Source organism: Anomaloglossus baeobatrachus, unplaced genomic scaffold (assembly GCF_048569485.1).
Source record: "Anomaloglossus baeobatrachus isolate aAnoBae1 unplaced genomic scaffold, aAnoBae1.hap1 Scaffold_3377, whole genome shotgun sequence".
Classification (NCBI taxonomy): domain Eukaryota; kingdom Metazoa; phylum Chordata; class Amphibia; order Anura; family Aromobatidae; genus Anomaloglossus; species Anomaloglossus baeobatrachus.
In genome coordinates, this window is record NW_027442751.1 from 1 (window position 1) to 17,917 (window position 17,917).

At 46.6% G+C, this 17,917-nt stretch overlaps 11 non-coding genes across 11 annotated transcripts; all 11 read left to right on the top strand.

The window, feature by feature from the left end:
• Nucleotides 1-32: 32 nt before the first annotated feature.
• LOC142271621 (U2 spliceosomal RNA) lies at nt 33-223 on the top strand. Its single transcript, XR_012736652.1, has one exon. It is a non-coding gene; the product is annotated as a U2 spliceosomal RNA (small nuclear RNA).
• A 1,388-nt stretch (nt 224-1,611) lies between these two features.
• Nucleotides 1,612-1,802, top strand: LOC142271583 (U2 spliceosomal RNA). The gene has a single exon (XR_012736618.1). It is a non-coding gene; the product is annotated as a U2 spliceosomal RNA (small nuclear RNA).
• A 1,387-nt stretch (nt 1,803-3,189) lies between these two features.
• LOC142271596 (U2 spliceosomal RNA) lies at nt 3,190-3,380 on the top strand. The gene has a single exon (XR_012736629.1). It is a non-coding gene; the product is annotated as a U2 spliceosomal RNA (small nuclear RNA).
• A 1,387-nt stretch (nt 3,381-4,767) lies between these two features.
• Nucleotides 4,768-4,958, top strand: LOC142271608 (U2 spliceosomal RNA). Its single transcript, XR_012736640.1, has one exon. It is a non-coding gene; the product is annotated as a U2 spliceosomal RNA (small nuclear RNA).
• Nucleotides 4,959-6,345: 1,387 nt separating this feature from the next.
• LOC142271620 (U2 spliceosomal RNA) lies at nt 6,346-6,536 on the top strand. Its single transcript, XR_012736651.1, has one exon. It is a non-coding gene; the product is annotated as a U2 spliceosomal RNA (small nuclear RNA).
• Nucleotides 6,537-7,923: 1,387 nt separating this feature from the next.
• Nucleotides 7,924-8,114, top strand: LOC142271572 (U2 spliceosomal RNA). The gene has a single exon (XR_012736608.1). It is a non-coding gene; the product is annotated as a U2 spliceosomal RNA (small nuclear RNA).
• Nucleotides 8,115-9,501: 1,387 nt separating this feature from the next.
• On the top strand, nt 9,502-9,692 carry LOC142271574 (U2 spliceosomal RNA). Its single transcript, XR_012736609.1, has one exon. It is a non-coding gene; the product is annotated as a U2 spliceosomal RNA (small nuclear RNA).
• A 1,387-nt stretch (nt 9,693-11,079) lies between these two features.
• LOC142271575 (U2 spliceosomal RNA) lies at nt 11,080-11,270 on the top strand. Its single transcript, XR_012736610.1, has one exon. It is a non-coding gene; the product is annotated as a U2 spliceosomal RNA (small nuclear RNA).
• A 1,387-nt stretch (nt 11,271-12,657) lies between these two features.
• Nucleotides 12,658-12,848, top strand: LOC142271576 (U2 spliceosomal RNA). Its single transcript, XR_012736611.1, has one exon. It is a non-coding gene; the product is annotated as a U2 spliceosomal RNA (small nuclear RNA).
• Nucleotides 12,849-15,037: 2,189 nt separating this feature from the next.
• LOC142271622 (U2 spliceosomal RNA) lies at nt 15,038-15,231 on the top strand. Its single transcript, XR_012736653.1, has one exon. It is a non-coding gene; the product is annotated as a U2 spliceosomal RNA (small nuclear RNA).
• A 1,387-nt stretch (nt 15,232-16,618) lies between these two features.
• Nucleotides 16,619-16,809, top strand: LOC142271577 (U2 spliceosomal RNA). The gene has a single exon (XR_012736612.1). It is a non-coding gene; the product is annotated as a U2 spliceosomal RNA (small nuclear RNA).
• Nucleotides 16,810-17,917: the final 1,108 nt, after the last annotated feature.

A 17,917-nucleotide genomic window follows, 5' to 3' on the forward strand; every position in this document is an offset into this window, starting at 1 on the left:
GGTGCCACTCGAGGCCCAAACCAATTCTGGTTATCGCTTCTCGCCTTTTGGCTAAGATCAAGTGTAGTATCTGTTCTTATCAGTTTTAATATCTGATACGTCCCCTATCTGGGGACCATATATTAAATGGATTTTTAGAACAGGGAGATGGAAAAAGAGCTTGCTCTGTCCACTCCACGCATTGACCTGGTATTGCAGTACCTCCAGGAACGGTGCACCCCTTCTTAACCCAGTTTCCAAAAGCAGAACTCAATTCACCTGATTCATATTAGCCCGATTTAATGAATTGGAAGAAAGCATACGTCTTCATATGCACCTCAATTTGGCCCATTCACTTTTCACACTTCCTCCTTTTGTTTTTTATCTTTCACACTTTTGACTTTCTTTATTCATCCAAATAGCAAACTCATCACCACTCAACCTGACCAACTCGGCTATGTCCCCGTGCTGCAGTTCTCTGTCTTATCTAGATCATTTGCAATTGAATGGAATAGATCCCTTTTGGACAAAGTGGATTCACCTGCTGCTGCAGTGACCACAGGTGTGATAACATCTAGAATTGGCATCTGGTGCGATCTCTCCGCTTCCACTCCAAAGAAAGTTACCTGTTTATTCCTATCATGCATTGGTTTTTGGGGTTTTCTTTGAGTAATGATGATCTCTTTAGTAGTCTGTTGGCGCCCTCTCCTGGAGGAATAGTTTGCTTGCTCTTGGACATTCTAAAAGAGAGGTCATGATAGACATTGAGCTTCTGAGCTCAATTGGGGACAGTCATGGGTGATGAATGTTTGCAACCTACTGCGAAGCCTCATACCGCAATATAAGGAACGTCAAATACTAAGAAAGGGCGGCCTATGAAAGAATTACTACTTTCAATAAGTACACTTAAACGGCTAATTGGGAATAGAAAAACTGTAAAAAGCCCTCTGAGAAAGCCCCCCTCTAACCTTTGATAGTAAGCTTTTCTGTAGTCTGCCTGTTGATGTATTTTCCGTTTGAACTGTGCACAACATGAAGAGACGGAACACTGGCGGCTTGTCACAATGCCCCCCGATGACATCACAATAGCGCTGCTGCCTAGAAAACAAGCTGCGCAGAAGAAGTTGTTCTTTGGGTGGGAGGGGTGGGCTAGTGGAAGGAGGGGGCAATCTCTTTTTTTCCCGGGTGGTAGGGGGATGACAGGAGAAGGGAAGCGGGTGGTGAGAAAGGTACAGAGGGCAGGGTTTGGGGGCTGGGAAGGAAAGGGAAAAGATTAGGGTTTGGGGATGATGAAAGGGCTTTCTACGGGTAAGGATGGCAAAGGGTGGCAGTGACGGAAAGTCAGGCAACCTGTCCTGTCCGTCTTTTTGTATCGTGAATTGGAAAGACTGCAAGGGGGAGGGGAGTTGCTTGCGCCCTAAAGGAGGAGTTATTCAGATTCATTGCAGTGGGCGGCGGCTGCAAAACGCACCATTCTTCTTGTTTTGGCTCTGCAAAGCAGCCTTTTCAAGGGTTGGCTTGGGTGACAAAATGTCTTGTGTAGGCGTGGGTTTGTCTCCCTCTCGCTCTCTCTCCCTAAGATGTGTCCGGCATAGGCCAGGGTGCCACTCGAGGCCCAAACCAATTCTGGTTATCGCTTCTCGGCCTTTTGGCTAAGATCAAGTGTAGTATCTGTTCTTATCAGTTTAATATCTGATACGTCCCCTATCTGGGGACCATATATTAAATGGATTTTTAGAACAGGGAGATGGAAAAAGAGCTTGCTCTGTCCACTCCACGCATTGACCTGGTATTGCAGTACCTCCAGGAACGGTGCACCCCTTCTTAACCCAGTTTCCAAAAGCAGAACTCAATTCACCTGATTCATATTAGCCCGATTTAATGAATTGGAAGAAAGCATACGTCTTCATATGCACCTCAATTTGGCCCATTCACTTTTCACACTTCCTCCTTTTGTTTTTTATCTTTCACACTTTTGACTTTCTTTATTCATCCAAATAGCAAACTCATCACCACTCAACCTGACCAACTCGGCTATGTCCCCGTGCTGCAGTTCTCTGTCTTATCTAGATCATTTGCAATTGAATGGAATAGATCCCTTTTGGACAAAGTGGATTCACCTGCTGCTGCAGTGACCACAGGTGTGATAACATCTAGAATTGGCATCTGGTGCGATCTCTCCGCTTCCACTCCAAAGAAAGTTACCTGTTTATTCCTATCATGCATTGGTTTTTGGGGTTTTCTTTGAGTAATGATGATCTCTTTAGTAGTCTGTTGGCGCCCTCTCCTGGAGGAATAGTTTGCTTGCTCTTGGACATTCTAAAAGAGAGGTCATGATAGACATTGAGCTTCTGAGCTCAATTGGGGACAGTCATGGGTGATGAATGTTTGCAACCTACTGCGAAGCCTCATACCGCAATATAAGGAACGTCAAATACTAAGAAAGGGCGGCCTATGAAAGAATTACTACTTTCAATAAGTACACTTAAACGGCTAATTGGGAATAGAAAAACTGTAAAAAGCCCTCTGAGAAAGCCCCCCTCTAACCTTTGATAGTAAGCTTTTCTGTAGTCTGCCTGTTGATGTATTTTCCGTTTGAACTGTGCACAACATGAAGAGACGGAACACTGGCGGCTTGTCACAATGCCCCCCGATGACATCACAATAGCGCTGCTGCCTAGAAAACAAGCTGCGCAGAAGAAGTTGTTCTTTGGGTGGGAGGGTGGGCTAGTGGAAGGAGGGGGCAATCTCTTTTTTTCCCGGGTGGTAGGGGGATGACAGGAGAAGGGAAGCGGGTGGTGAGAAAGGTACAGAGGGCAGGGTTTGGGGGCTGGGAAGGAAAGGGAAAAGATTAGGGTTTGGGGATGATGAAAGGGCTTTCTACGGGTAAGGATGGCAAAGGGTGGCAGTGACGGAAAGTCAGGCAACCTGTCCTGTCCGTCTTTTTGTATCGTGAATTGGAAAGACTGCAAGGGGGAGGGGAGTTGCTTGCGCCCTAAAGGAGGAGTTATTCAGATTCATTGCAGTGGGCGGCGGCTGCAAAACGCACCATTCTTCTTGTTTTGGCTCTGCAAAGCAGCCTTTTCAAGGGTTGGCTTGGGTGACAAAATGTCTTGTGTAGGCGTGGGTTTGTCTCCCTCTCGCTCTCTCTCCCTAAGATGTGTCCGGCATAGGCCAGGGTGCCACTCGAGGCCCAAACCAATTCTGGTTATCGCTTCTCGGCCTTTTGGCTAAGATCAAGTGTAGTATCTGTTCTTATCAGTTTAATATCTGATACGTCCCCTATCTGGGGACCATATATTAAATGGATTTTTAGAACAGGGAGATGGAAAAAGAGCTTGCTCTGTCCACTCCACGCATTGACCTGGTATTGCAGTACCTCCAGGAACGGTGCACCCCTTCTTAACCCAGTTTCCAAAAGCAGAACTCAATTCACCTGATTCATATTAGCCCGATTTAATGAATTGGAAGAAAGCATACGTCTTCATATGCACCTCAATTTGGCCCATTCACTTTTCACACTTCCTCCTTTTGTTTTTTATCTTTCACACTTTTGACTTTCTTTATTCATCCAAATAGCAAACTCATCACCACTCAACCTGACCAACTCGGCTATGTCCCCGTGCTGCAGTTCTCTGTCTTATCTAGATCATTTGCAATTGAATGGAATAGATCCCTTTTGGACAAAGTGGATTCACCTGCTGCTGCAGTGACCACAGGTGTGATAACATCTAGAATTGGCATCTGGTGCGATCTCTCCGCTTCCACTCCAAAGAAAGTTACCTGTTTATTCCTATCATGCATTGGTTTTTGGGGTTTTCTTTGAGTAATGATGATCTCTTTAGTAGTCTGTTGGCGCCCTCTCCTGGAGGAATAGTTTGCTTGCTCTTGGACATTCTAAAAGAGAGGTCATGATAGACATTGAGCTTCTGAGCTCAATTGGGGACAGTCATGGGTGATGAATGTTTGCAACCTACTGCGAAGCCTCATACCGCAATATAAGGAACGTCAAATACTAAGAAAGGGCGGCCTATGAAAGAATTACTACTTTCAATAAGTACACTTAAACGGCTAATTGGGAATAGAAAAACTGTAAAAAGCCCTCTGAGAAAGCCCCCCTCTAACCTTTGATAGTAAGCTTTTCTGTAGTCTGCCTGTTGATGTATTTTCCGTTTGAACTGTGCACAACATGAAGAGACGGAACACTGGCGGCTTGTCACAATGCCCCCCGATGACATCACAATAGCGCTGCTGCCTAGAAAACAAGCTGCGCAGAAGAAGTTGTTCTTTGGGTGGGAGGGTGGGCTAGTGGAAGGAGGGGGCAATCTCTTTTTTTCCCGGGTGGTAGGGGGATGACAGGAGAAGGGAAGCGGGTGGTGAGAAAGGTACAGAGGGCAGGGTTTGGGGGCTGGGAAGGAAAGGGAAAAGATTAGGGTTTGGGGATGATGAAAGGGCTTTCTACGGGTAAGGATGGCAAAGGGTGGCAGTGACGGAAAGTCAGGCAACCTGTCCTGTCCGTCTTTTTGTATCGTGAATTGGAAAGACTGCAAGGGGGAGGGGAGTTGCTTGCGCCCTAAAGGAGGAGTTATTCAGATTCATTGCAGTGGGCGGCGGCTGCAAAACGCACCATTCTTCTTGTTTTGGCTCTGCAAAGCAGCCTTTTCAAGGGTTGGCTTGGGTGACAAAATGTCTTGTGTAGGCGTGGGTTTGTCTCCCTCTCGCTCTCTCTCCCTAAGATGTGTCCGGCATAGGCCAGGGTGCCACTCGAGGCCCAAACCAATTCTGGTTATCGCTTCTCGGCCTTTTGGCTAAGATCAAGTGTAGTATCTGTTCTTATCAGTTTAATATCTGATACGTCCCCTATCTGGGGACCATATATTAAATGGATTTTTAGAACAGGGAGATGGAAAAAGAGCTTGCTCTGTCCACTCCACGCATTGACCTGGTATTGCAGTACCTCCAGGAACGGTGCACCCCTTCTTAACCCAGTTTCCAAAAGCAGAACTCAATTCACCTGATTCATATTAGCCCGATTTAATGAATTGGAAGAAAGCATACGTCTTCATATGCACCTCAATTTGGCCCATTCACTTTTCACACTTCCTCCTTTTGTTTTTTATCTTTCACACTTTTGACTTTCTTTATTCATCCAAATAGCAAACTCATCACCACTCAACCTGACCAACTCGGCTATGTCCCCGTGCTGCAGTTCTCTGTCTTATCTAGATCATTTGCAATTGAATGGAATAGATCCCTTTTGGACAAAGTGGATTCACCTGCTGCTGCAGTGACCACAGGTGTGATAACATCTAGAATTGGCATCTGGTGCGATCTCTCCGCTTCCACTCCAAAGAAAGTTACCTGTTTATTCCTATCATGCATTGGTTTTTGGGGTTTTCTTTGAGTAATGATGATCTCTTTAGTAGTCTGTTGGCGCCCTCTCCTGGAGGAATAGTTTGCTTGCTCTTGGACATTCTAAAAGAGAGGTCATGATAGACATTGAGCTTCTGAGCTCAATTGGGGACAGTCATGGGTGATGAATGTTTGCAACCTACTGCGAAGCCTCATACCGCAATATAAGGAACGTCAAATACTAAGAAAGGGCGGCCTATGAAAGAATTACTACTTTCAATAAGTACACTTAAACGGCTAATTGGGAATAGAAAAACTGTAAAAAGCCCTCTGAGAAAGCCCCCCTCTAACCTTTGATAGTAAGCTTTTCTGTAGTCTGCCTGTTGATGTATTTTCCGTTTGAACTGTGCACAACATGAAGAGACGGAACACTGGCGGCTTGTCACAATGCCCCCCGATGACATCACAATAGCGCTGCTGCCTAGAAAACAAGCTGCGCAGAAGAAGTTGTTCTTTGGGTGGGAGGGTGGGCTAGTGGAAGGAGGGGGCAATCTCTTTTTTTCCCGGGTGGTAGGGGGATGACAGGAGAAGGGAAGCGGGTGGTGAGAAAGGTACAGAGGGCAGGGTTTGGGGGCTGGGAAGGAAAGGGAAAAGATTAGGGTTTGGGGATGATGAAAGGGCTTTCTACGGGTAAGGATGGCAAAGGGTGGCAGTGACGGAAAGTCAGGCAACCTGTCCTGTCCGTCTTTTTGTATCGTGAATTGGAAAGACTGCAAGGGGGAGGGGAGTTGCTTGCGCCCTAAAGGAGGAGTTATTCAGATTCATTGCAGTGGGCGGCGGCTGCAAAACGCACCATTCTTCTTGTTTTGGCTCTGCAAAGCAGCCTTTTCAAGGGTTGGCTTGGGTGACAAAATGTCTTGTGTAGGCGTGGGTTTGTCTCCCTCTCGCTCTCTCTCCCTAAGATGTGTCCGGCATAGGCCAGGGTGCCACTCGAGGCCCAAACCAATTCTGGTTATCGCTTCTCGGCCTTTTGGCTAAGATCAAGTGTAGTATCTGTTCTTATCAGTTTAATATCTGATACGTCCCCTATCTGGGGACCATATATTAAATGGATTTTTAGAACAGGGAGATGGAAAAAGAGCTTGCTCTGTCCACTCCACGCATTGACCTGGTATTGCAGTACCTCCAGGAACGGTGCACCCCTTCTTAACCCAGTTTCCAAAAGCAGAACTCAATTCACCTGATTCATATTAGCCCGATTTAATGAATTGGAAGAAAGCATACGTCTTCATATGCACCTCAATTTGGCCCATTCACTTTTCACACTTCCTCCTTTTGTTTTTTATCTTTCACACTTTTGACTTTCTTTATTCATCCAAATAGCAAACTCATCACCACTCAACCTGACCAACTCGGCTATGTCCCCGTGCTGCAGTTCTCTGTCTTATCTAGATCATTTGCAATTGAATGGAATAGATCCCTTTTGGACAAAGTGGATTCACCTGCTGCTGCAGTGACCACAGGTGTGATAACATCTAGAATTGGCATCTGGTGCGATCTCTCCGCTTCCACTCCAAAGAAAGTTACCTGTTTATTCCTATCATGCATTGGTTTTTGGGGTTTTCTTTGAGTAATGATGATCTCTTTAGTAGTCTGTTGGCGCCCTCTCCTGGAGGAATAGTTTGCTTGCTCTTGGACATTCTAAAAGAGAGGTCATGATAGACATTGAGCTTCTGAGCTCAATTGGGGACAGTCATGGGTGATGAATGTTTGCAACCTACTGCGAAGCCTCATACCGCAATATAAGGAACGTCAAATACTAAGAAAGGGCGGCCTATGAAAGAATTACTACTTTCAATAAGTACACTTAAACGGCTAATTGGGAATAGAAAAACTGTAAAAAGCCCTCTGAGAAAGCCCCCCTCTAACCTTTGATAGTAAGCTTTTCTGTAGTCTGCCTGTTGATGTATTTTCCGTTTGAACTGTGCACAACATGAAGAGACGGAACACTGGCGGCTTGTCACAATGCCCCCCGATGACATCACAATAGCGCTGCTGCCTAGAAAACAAGCTGCGCAGAAGAAGTTGTTCTTTGGGTGGGAGGGTGGGCTAGTGGAAGGAGGGGGCAATCTCTTTTTTTCCCGGGTGGTAGGGGGATGACAGGAGAAGGGAAGCGGGTGGTGAGAAAGGTACAGAGGGCAGGGTTTGGGGGCTGGGAAGGAAAGGGAAAAGATTAGGGTTTGGGGATGATGAAAGGGCTTTCTACGGGTAAGGATGGCAAAGGGTGGCAGTGACGGAAAGTCAGGCAACCTGTCCTGTCCGTCTTTTTGTATCGTGAATTGGAAAGACTGCAAGGGGGAGGGGAGTTGCTTGCGCCCTAAAGGAGGAGTTATTCAGATTCATTGCAGTGGGCGGCGGCTGCAAAACGCACCATTCTTCTTGTTTTGGCTCTGCAAAGCAGCCTTTTCAAGGGTTGGCTTGGGTGACAAAATGTCTTGTGTAGGCGTGGGTTTGTCTCCCTCTCGCTCTCTCTCCCTAAGATGTGTCCGGCATAGGCCAGGGTGCCACTCGAGGCCCAAACCAATTCTGGTTATCGCTTCTCGGCCTTTTGGCTAAGATCAAGTGTAGTATCTGTTCTTATCAGTTTAATATCTGATACGTCCCCTATCTGGGGACCATATATTAAATGGATTTTTAGAACAGGGAGATGGAAAAAGAGCTTGCTCTGTCCACTCCACGCATTGACCTGGTATTGCAGTACCTCCAGGAACGGTGCACCCCTTCTTAACCCAGTTTCCAAAAGCAGAACTCAATTCACCTGATTCATATTAGCCCGATTTAATGAATTGGAAGAAAGCATACGTCTTCATATGCACCTCAATTTGGCCCATTCACTTTTCACACTTCCTCCTTTTGTTTTTTATCTTTCACACTTTTGACTTTCTTTATTCATCCAAATAGCAAACTCATCACCACTCAACCTGACCAACTCGGCTATGTCCCCGTGCTGCAGTTCTCTGTCTTATCTAGATCATTTGCAATTGAATGGAATAGATCCCTTTTGGACAAAGTGGATTCACCTGCTGCTGCAGTGACCACAGGTGTGATAACATCTAGAATTGGCATCTGGTGCGATCTCTCCGCTTCCACTCCAAAGAAAGTTACCTGTTTATTCCTATCATGCATTGGTTTTTGGGGTTTTCTTTGAGTAATGATGATCTCTTTAGTAGTCTGTTGGCGCCCTCTCCTGGAGGAATAGTTTGCTTGCTCTTGGACATTCTAAAAGAGAGGTCATGATAGACATTGAGCTTCTGAGCTCAATTGGGGACAGTCATGGGTGATGAATGTTTGCAACCTACTGCGAAGCCTCATACCGCAATATAAGGAACGTCAAATACTAAGAAAGGGCGGCCTATGAAAGAATTACTACTTTCAATAAGTACACTTAAACGGCTAATTGGGAATAGAAAAACTGTAAAAAGCCCTCTGAGAAAGCCCCCCTCTAACCTTTGATAGTAAGCTTTTCTGTAGTCTGCCTGTTGATGTATTTTCCGTTTGAACTGTGCACAACATGAAGAGACGGAACACTGGCGGCTTGTCACAATGCCCCCCGATGACATCACAATAGCGCTGCTGCCTAGAAAACAAGCTGCGCAGAAGAAGTTGTTCTTTGGGTGGGAGGGTGGGCTAGTGGAAGGAGGGGGCAATCTCTTTTTTTCCCGGGTGGTAGGGGGATGACAGGAGAAGGGAAGCGGGTGGTGAGAAAGGTACAGAGGGCAGGGTTTGGGGGCTGGGAAGGAAAGGGAAAAGATTAGGGTTTGGGGATGATGAAAGGGCTTTCTACGGGTAAGGATGGCAAAGGGTGGCAGTGACGGAAAGTCAGGCAACCTGTCCTGTCCGTCTTTTTGTATCGTGAATTGGAAAGACTGCAAGGGGGAGGGGAGTTGCTTGCGCCCTAAAGGAGGAGTTATTCAGATTCATTGCAGTGGGCGGCGGCTGCAAAACGCACCATTCTTCTTGTTTTGGCTCTGCAAAGCAGCCTTTTCAAGGGTTGGCTTGGGTGACAAAATGTCTTGTGTAGGCGTGGGTTTGTCTCCCTCTCGCTCTCTCTCCCTAAGATGTGTCCGGCATAGGCCAGGGTGCCACTCGAGGCCCAAACCAATTCTGGTTATCGCTTCTCGGCCTTTTGGCTAAGATCAAGTGTAGTATCTGTTCTTATCAGTTTAATATCTGATACGTCCCCTATCTGGGGACCATATATTAAATGGATTTTTAGAACAGGGAGATGGAAAAAGAGCTTGCTCTGTCCACTCCACGCATTGACCTGGTATTGCAGTACCTCCAGGAACGGTGCACCCCTTCTTAACCCAGTTTCCAAAAGCAGAACTCAATTCACCTGATTCATATTAGCCCGATTTAATGAATTGGAAGAAAGCATACGTCTTCATATGCACCTCAATTTGGCCCATTCACTTTTCACACTTCCTCCTTTTGTTTTTTATCTTTCACACTTTTGACTTTCTTTATTCATCCAAATAGCAAACTCATCACCACTCAACCTGACCAACTCGGCTATGTCCCCGTGCTGCAGTTCTCTGTCTTATCTAGATCATTTGCAATTGAATGGAATAGATCCCTTTTGGACAAAGTGGATTCACCTGCTGCTGCAGTGACCACAGGTGTGATAACATCTAGAATTGGCATCTGGTGCGATCTCTCCGCTTCCACTCCAAAGAAAGTTACCTGTTTATTCCTATCATGCATTGGTTTTTGGGGTTTTCTTTGAGTAATGATGATCTCTTTAGTAGTCTGTTGGCGCCCTCTCCTGGAGGAATAGTTTGCTTGCTCTTGGACATTCTAAAAGAGAGGTCATGATAGACATTGAGCTTCTGAGCTCAATTGGGGACAGTCATGGGTGATGAATGTTTGCAACCTACTGCGAAGCCTCATACCGCAATATAAGGAACGTCAAATACTAAGAAAGGGCGGCCTATGAAAGAATTACTACTTTCAATAAGTACACTTAAACGGCTAATTGGGAATAGAAAAACTGTAAAAAGCCCTCTGAGAAAGCCCCCCTCTAACCTTTGATAGTAAGCTTTTCTGTAGTCTGCCTGTTGATGTATTTTCCGTTTGAACTGTGCACAACATGAAGAGACGGAACACTGGCGGCTTGTCACAATGCCCCCCGATGACATCACAATAGCGCTGCTGCCTAGAAAACAAGCTGCGCAGAAGAAGTTGTTCTTTGGGTGGGAGGGTGGGCTAGTGGAAGGAGGGGGCAATCTCTTTTTTTCCCGGGTGGTAGGGGGATGACAGGAGAAGGGAAGCGGGTGGTGAGAAAGGTACAGAGGGCAGGGTTTGGGGGCTGGGAAGGAAAGGGAAAAGATTAGGGTTTGGGGATGATGAAAGGGCTTTCTACGGGTAAGGATGGCAAAGGGTGGCAGTGACGGAAAGTCAGGCAACCTGTCCTGTCCGTCTTTTTGTATCGTGAATTGGAAAGACTGCAAGGGGGAGGGGAGTTGCTTGCGCCCTAAAGGAGGAGTTATTCAGATTCATTGCAGTGGGCGGCGGCTGCAAAACGCACCATTCTTCTTGTTTTGGCTCTGCAAAGCAGCCTTTTCAAGGGTTGGCTTGGGTGACAAAATGTCTTGTGTAGGCGTGGGTTTGTCTCCCTCTCGCTCTCTCTCCCTAAGATGTGTCCGGCATAGGCCAGGGTGCCACTCGAGGCCCAAACCAATTCTGGTTATCGCTTCTCGGCCTTTTGGCTAAGATCAAGTGTAGTATCTGTTCTTATCAGTTTAATATCTGATACGTCCCCTATCTGGGGACCATATATTAAATGGATTTTTAGAACAGGGAGATGGAAAAAGAGCTTGCTCTGTCCACTCCACGCATTGACCTGGTATTGCAGTACCTCCAGGAACGGTGCACCCCTTCTTAACCCAGTTTCCAAAAGCAGAACTCAATTCACCTGATTCATATTAGCCCGATTTAATGAATTGGAAGAAAGCATACGTCTTCATATGCACCTCAATTTGGCCCATTCACTTTTCACACTTCCTCCTTTTGTTTTTTATCTTTCACACTTTTGACTTTCTTTATTCATCCAAATAGCAAACTCATCACCACTCAACCTGACCAACTCGGCTATGTCCCCGTGCTGCAGTTCTCTGTCTTATCTAGATCATTTGCAATTGAATGGAATAGATCCCTTTTGGACAAAGTGGATTCACCTGCTGCTGCAGTGACCACAGGTGTGATAACATCTAGAATTGGCATCTGGTGCGATCTCTCCGCTTCCACTCCAAAGAAAGTTACCTGTTTATTCCTATCATGCATTGGTTTTTGGGGTTTTCTTTGAGTAATGATGATCTCTTTAGTAGTCTGTTGGCGCCCTCTCCTGGAGGAATAGTTTGCTTGCTCTTGGACATTCTAAAAGAGAGGTCATGATAGACATTGAGCTTCTGAGCTCAATTGGGGACAGTCATGGGTGATGAATGTTTGCAACCTACTGCGAAGCCTCATACCGCAATATAAGGAACGTCAAATACTAAGAAAGGGCGGCCTATGAAAGAATTACTACTTTCAATAAGTACACTTAAACGGCTAATTGGGAATAGAAAAACTGTAAAAAGCCCTCTGAGAAAGCCCCCCTCTAACCTTTGATAGTAAGCTTTTCTGTAGTCTGCCTGTTGATGTATTTTCCGTTTGAACTGTGCACAACATGAAGAGACGGAACACTGGCGGCTTGTCACAATGCCCCCCGATGACATCACAATAGCGCTGCTGCCTAGAAAACAAGCTGCGCAGAAGAAGTTGTTCTTTGGGTGGGAGGGTGGGCTAGTGGAAGGAGGGGGCAATCTCTTTTTTTCCCGGGTGGTAGGGGGATGACAGGAGAAGGGAAGCGGGTGGTGAGAAAGGTACAGAGGGCAGGGTTTGGGGGCTGGGAAGGAAAGGGAAAAGATTAGGGTTTGGGGATGATGAAAGGGCTTTCTACGGGTAAGGATGGCAAAGGGTGGCAGTGACGGAAAGTCAGGCAACCTGTCCTGTCCGTCTTTTTGTATCGTGAATTGGAAAGACTGCAAGGGGGAGGGGAGTTGCTTGCGCCCTAAAGGAGGAGTTATTCAGATTCATTGCAGTGGGCGGCGGCTGCAAAACGCACCATTCTTCTTGTTTTGGCTCTGCAAAGCAGCCTTTTCAAGGGTTGGCTTGGGTGACAAAATGTCTTGTGTAGGCGTGGGTTTGTCTCCCTCTCGCTCTCTCTCCCTAAGATGTGTCCGGCATAGGCCAGGGTGCCACTCGAGGCCCAAACCAATTCTGGTTATCGCTTCTCGGCCTTTTGGCTAAGATCAAGTGTAGTATCTGTTCTTATCAGTTTAATATCTGATACGTCCCCTATCTGGGGACCATATATTAAATGGATTTTTAGAACAGGGAGATGGAAAAAGAGCTTGCTCTGTCCACTCCACGCATTGACCTGGTATTGCAGTACCTCCAGGAACGGTGCACCCCTTCTTAACCCAGTTTCCAAAAGCAGAACTCAATTCACCTGATTCATATTAGCCCGATTTAATGAATTGGAAGAAAGCATACGTCTTCATATGCACCTCAATTTGGCCCATTCACTTTTCACACTTCCTCCTTTTGTTTTTTATCTTTCACACTTTTGACTTTCTTTATTCATCCAAATAGCAAACTCATCACCACTCAACCTGACCAACTCGGCTATGTCCCCGTGCTGCAGTTCTCTGTCTTATCTAGATCATTTGCAATTGAATGGAATAGATCCCTTTTGGACAAAGTGGATTCACCTGCTGCTGCAGTGACCACAGGTGTGATAACATCTAGAATTGGCATCTGGTGCGATCTCTCCGCTTCCACTCCAAAGAAAGTTACCTGTTTATTCCTATCATGCATTGGTTTTTGGGGTTTTCTTTGAGTAATGATGATCTCTTTAGTAGTCTGTTGGCGCCCTCTCCTGGAGGAATAGTTTGCTTGCTCTTGGACATTCTAAAAGAGAGGTCATGATAGACATTGAGCTTCTGAGCTCAATTGGGGACAGTCATGGGTGATGAATGTTTGCAACCTACTGCGAAGCCTCATACCGCAATATAAGGAACGTCAAATACTAAGAAAGGGCGGCCTATGAAAGAATTACTACTTTCAATAAGTACACTTAAACGGCTAATTGGGAATAGAAAAACTGTAAAAAGCCCTCTGAGAAAGCCCCCCTCTAACCTTTGATAGTAAGCTTTTCTGTAGTCTGCCTGTTGATGTATTTTCCGTTTGAACTGTGCACAACATGAAGAGACGGAACACTGGCGGCTTGTCACAATGCCCCCCGATGACATCACAATAGCGCTGCTGCCTAGAAAACAAGCTGCGCAGAAGAAGTTGTTCTTTGGGTGGGAGGGTGGGCTAGTGGAAGGAGGGGGCAATCTCTTTTTTTCCCGGGTGGTAGGGGGATGACAGGAGAAGGGAAGCGGGTGGTGAGAAAGGTACAGAGGGCAGGGTTTGGGGGCTGGGAAGGAAAGGGAAAAGATTAGGGTTTGGGGATGATGAAAGGGCTTTCTACGGGTAAGGATGGCAAAGGGTGGCAGTGACGGAAAGTCAGGCAACCTGTCCTGTCCGTCTTTTTGTATCGTGAATTGGAAAGACTGCAAGGGGGAGGGGAGTTGCTTGCGCCCTAAAGGAGGAGTTATTCAGATTCATTGCAGTGGGCGGCGGCTGCAAAACGCACCATTCTTCTTGTTTTGGCTCTGCAAAGCAGCCTTTTCAAGGGTTGGCTTGGGTGACAAAATGTCTTGTGTAGGCGTGGGTTTGTCTCCCTCTCGCTCTCTCTCCCTAAGATGTGTCCGGCATAGGCCAGGGTGCCACTCGAGGCCCAAACCAATTCTGGTTATCGCTTCTCGGCCTTTTGGCTAAGATCAAGTGTAGTGTTGTTCGAAAAGGTGGTTTAAGCTCCAGGCCACCTTAGTACAATGATACAATGCACACTGGAAGGTTGCGCTTGCTAGTACTCTGGGTGGATAGTATATTCATCTAGTGGAAAACATGGCCCTACCAGGATCGAGGCTATTAGACTGAGTAAGGATGGGGGGCTATGGTACAACGTGCCCCAGGACTGACGACCCTGGAGTGAGTCTGAGCTTGCTGGCTTGGGACCCCGGCAAGCCTTGGGCTCTGTAACACACCGTACCTTGCCTTTTCATACTTTTTGAGCATATTACCCTATCCCGGCCTTCTGGCTAGGAAGGGAAATTTTTATAATCCCGGTTGGAGGTCTGGTCAGCTTTGGGCTGAGAAACTAACACCCGGTTGGAGGTCCGGGTCAGCTTCGGCTGAGAAACCAACACCCGGTTGGAGGTCTGGGTCAGCTTCGGCTGAGAAACCAACACCCGGTTGGAGGTCCGGTTAGCCTTGGGCTGAGAAACCAACACCGGTTGACGGTCCGGGCAGTTTCGGCTGCGAAACCAACAACTAGTAGCTCTCTACTCCACTTGGGTAAGATGCCTGGGTGGACGCTGGGAGCAACGACAAGGCTCAACCAGGCTTCGGCTTGGGGGAGTACCGAAGATCCCTGACCCTTGCTGTGGCCTTCTGGCTCGGAGGGACGGGGTTGATTTTTGGGGACCCTCTCCTCACGGTGGGGTCCACACGAATCCTAGCCTTTGCACTGTTTTTGGTGTGACTTCGGTCATGCATTTTTTGTGGTGCTTTGGAAAGCTTCATTAAATCAAAAAATCTGTTCTTATCAGTTTAATATCTGATACGTCCCCTATCTGGGGACCATATATTAAATGGATTTTTAGAACAGGGAGATGGAAAAAGAGCTTGCTCTGTCCACTCCACGCATTGACCTGGTATTGCAGTACCTCCAGGAACGGTGCACCCCTTCTTAACCCAGTTTCCAAAAGCAGAACTCAATTCACCTGATTCATATTAGCCCGATTTAATGAATTGGAAGAAAGCATACGTCTTCATATGCACCTCAATTTGGCCCATTCACTTTTCACACTTCCTCCTTTTGTTTTTTATCTTTCACACTTTTGACTTTCTTTATTCATCCAAATAGCAAACTCATCACCACTCAACCTGACCAACTCGGCTATGTCCCCGTGCTGCAGTTCTCTGTCTTATCTAGATCATTTGCAATTGAATGGAATAGATCCCTTTTGGACAAAGTGGATTCACCTGCTGCTGCAGTGACCACAGGTGTGATAACATCTAGAATTGGCATCTGGTGCGATCTCTCCGCTTCCACTCCAAAGAAAGTTACCTGTTTATTCCTATCATGCATTGGTTTTTGGGGTTTTCTTTGAGTAATGATGATCTCTTTAGTAGTCTGTTGGCGCCCTCTCCTGGAGGAATAGTTTGCTTGCTCTTGGACATTCTAAAAGAGAGGTCATGATAGACATTGAGCTTCTGAGCTCAATTGGGGACAGTCATGGGTGATGAATGTTTGCAACCTACTGCGAAGCCTCATACCGCAATATAAGGAACGTCAAATACTAAGAAAGGGCGGCCTATGAAAGAATTACTACTTTCAATAAGTACACTTAAACGGCTAATTGGGAATAGAAAAACTGTAAAAAGCCCTCTGAGAAAGCCCCCCTCTAACCTTTGATAGTAAGCTTTTCTGTAGTCTGCCTGTTGATGTATTTTCCGTTTGAACTGTGCACAACATGAAGAGACGGAACACTGGCGGCTTGTCACAATGCCCCCCGATGACATCACAATAGCGCTGCTGCCTAGAAAACAAGCTGCGCAGAAGAAGTTGTTCTTTGGGTGGGAGGGTGGGCTAGTGGAAGGAGGGGGCAATCTCTTTTTTTCCCGGGTGGTAGGGGGATGACAGGAGAAGGGAAGCGGGTGGTGAGAAAGGTACAGAGGGCAGGGTTTGGGGGCTGGGAAGGAAAGGGAAAAGATTAGGGTTTGGGGATGATGAAAGGGCTTTCTACGGGTAAGGATGGCAAAGGGTGGCAGTGACGGAAAGTCAGGCAACCTGTCCTGTCCGTCTTTTTGTATCGTGAATTGGAAAGACTGCAAGGGGGAGGGGAGTTGCTTGCGCCCTAAAGGAGGAGTTATTCAGATTCATTGCAGTGGGCGGCGGCTGCAAAACGCACCATTCTTCTTGTTTTGGCTCTGCAAAGCAGCCTTTTCAAGGGTTGGCTTGGGTGACAAAATGTCTTGTGTAGGCGTGGGTTTGTCTCCCTCTCGCTCTCTCTCCCTAAGATGTGTCCGGCATAGGCCAGGGTGCCACTCGAGGCCCAAACCAATTCTGGTTATCGCTTCTCGGCCTTTTGGCTAAGATCAAGTGTAGTATCTGTTCTTATCAGTTTAATATCTGATACGTCCCCTATCTGGGGACCATATATTAAATGGATTTTTAGAACAGGGAGATGGAAAAAGAGCTTGCTCTGTCCACTCCACGCATTGACCTGGTATTGCAGTACCTCCAGGAACGGTGCACCCCTTCTTAACCCAGTTTCCAAAAGCAGAACTCAATTCACCTGATTCATATTAGCCCGATTTAATGAATTGGAAGAAAGCATACGTCTTCATATGCACCTCAATTTGGCCCATTCACTTTTCACACTTCCTCCTTTTGTTTTTTATCTTTCACACTTTTGACTTTCTTTATTCATCCAAATAGCAAACTCATCACCACTCAACCTGACCAACTCGGCTATGTCCCCGTGCTGCAGTTCTCTGTCTTATCTAGATCATTTGCAATTGAATGGAATAGATCCCTTTTGGACAAAGTGGATTCACCTGCTGCTGCAGTGACCACAGGTGTGATAACATCTAGAATTGGCATCTGGTGCGATCTCTCCGCTTCCACTCCAAAGAAAGTTACCTGTTTATTCCTATCATGCATTGGTTTTTGGGGTTTTCTTTGAGTAATGATGATCTCTTTAGTAGTCTGTTGGCGCCCTCTCCTGGAGGAATAGTTTGCTTGCTCTTGGACATTCTAAAAGAGAGGTCATGATAGACATTGAGCTTCTGAGCTCAATTGGGGACAGTCATGGGTGATGAATGTTTGCAACCTACTGCGAAGCCTCATACCGCAATATAAGGAACGTCAAATACTAAGAAAGGGCGGCCTATGAAAGAATTACTACTTTCAATAAGTACACTTAAACGGCTAATTGGGAATAGAAAAACTGTAAAAAGCCCTCTGAGAAAGCCCCCCTCTAACCTTTGATAGTAAGCTTTTCTGTAGTCTGCCTGTTGATGTATTTTCCGTTTGAACTGTGCACAACATGAAGAGACGGAACACTGGCGGCTTGTCACAATGCCCCCCGATGACATCACAATAGCGCTGCTGCCTAGAAAACAAGCTGCGCAGAAGAAGTTGTTCTTTGGGTGGGAGGGTGGGCTAGTGGAAGGAGGGGGCAATCTCTTTTTTTCCCGGGTGGTAGGGGGATGACAGGAGAAGGGAAGCGGGTGGTGAGAAAGGTACAGAGGGCAGGGTTTGGGGGCTGGGAAGGAAAGGGAAAAGATTAGGGTTTGGGGATGATGAAAGGGCTTTCTACGGGTAAGGATGGCAAAGGGTGGCAGTGACGGAAAGTCAGGCAACCTG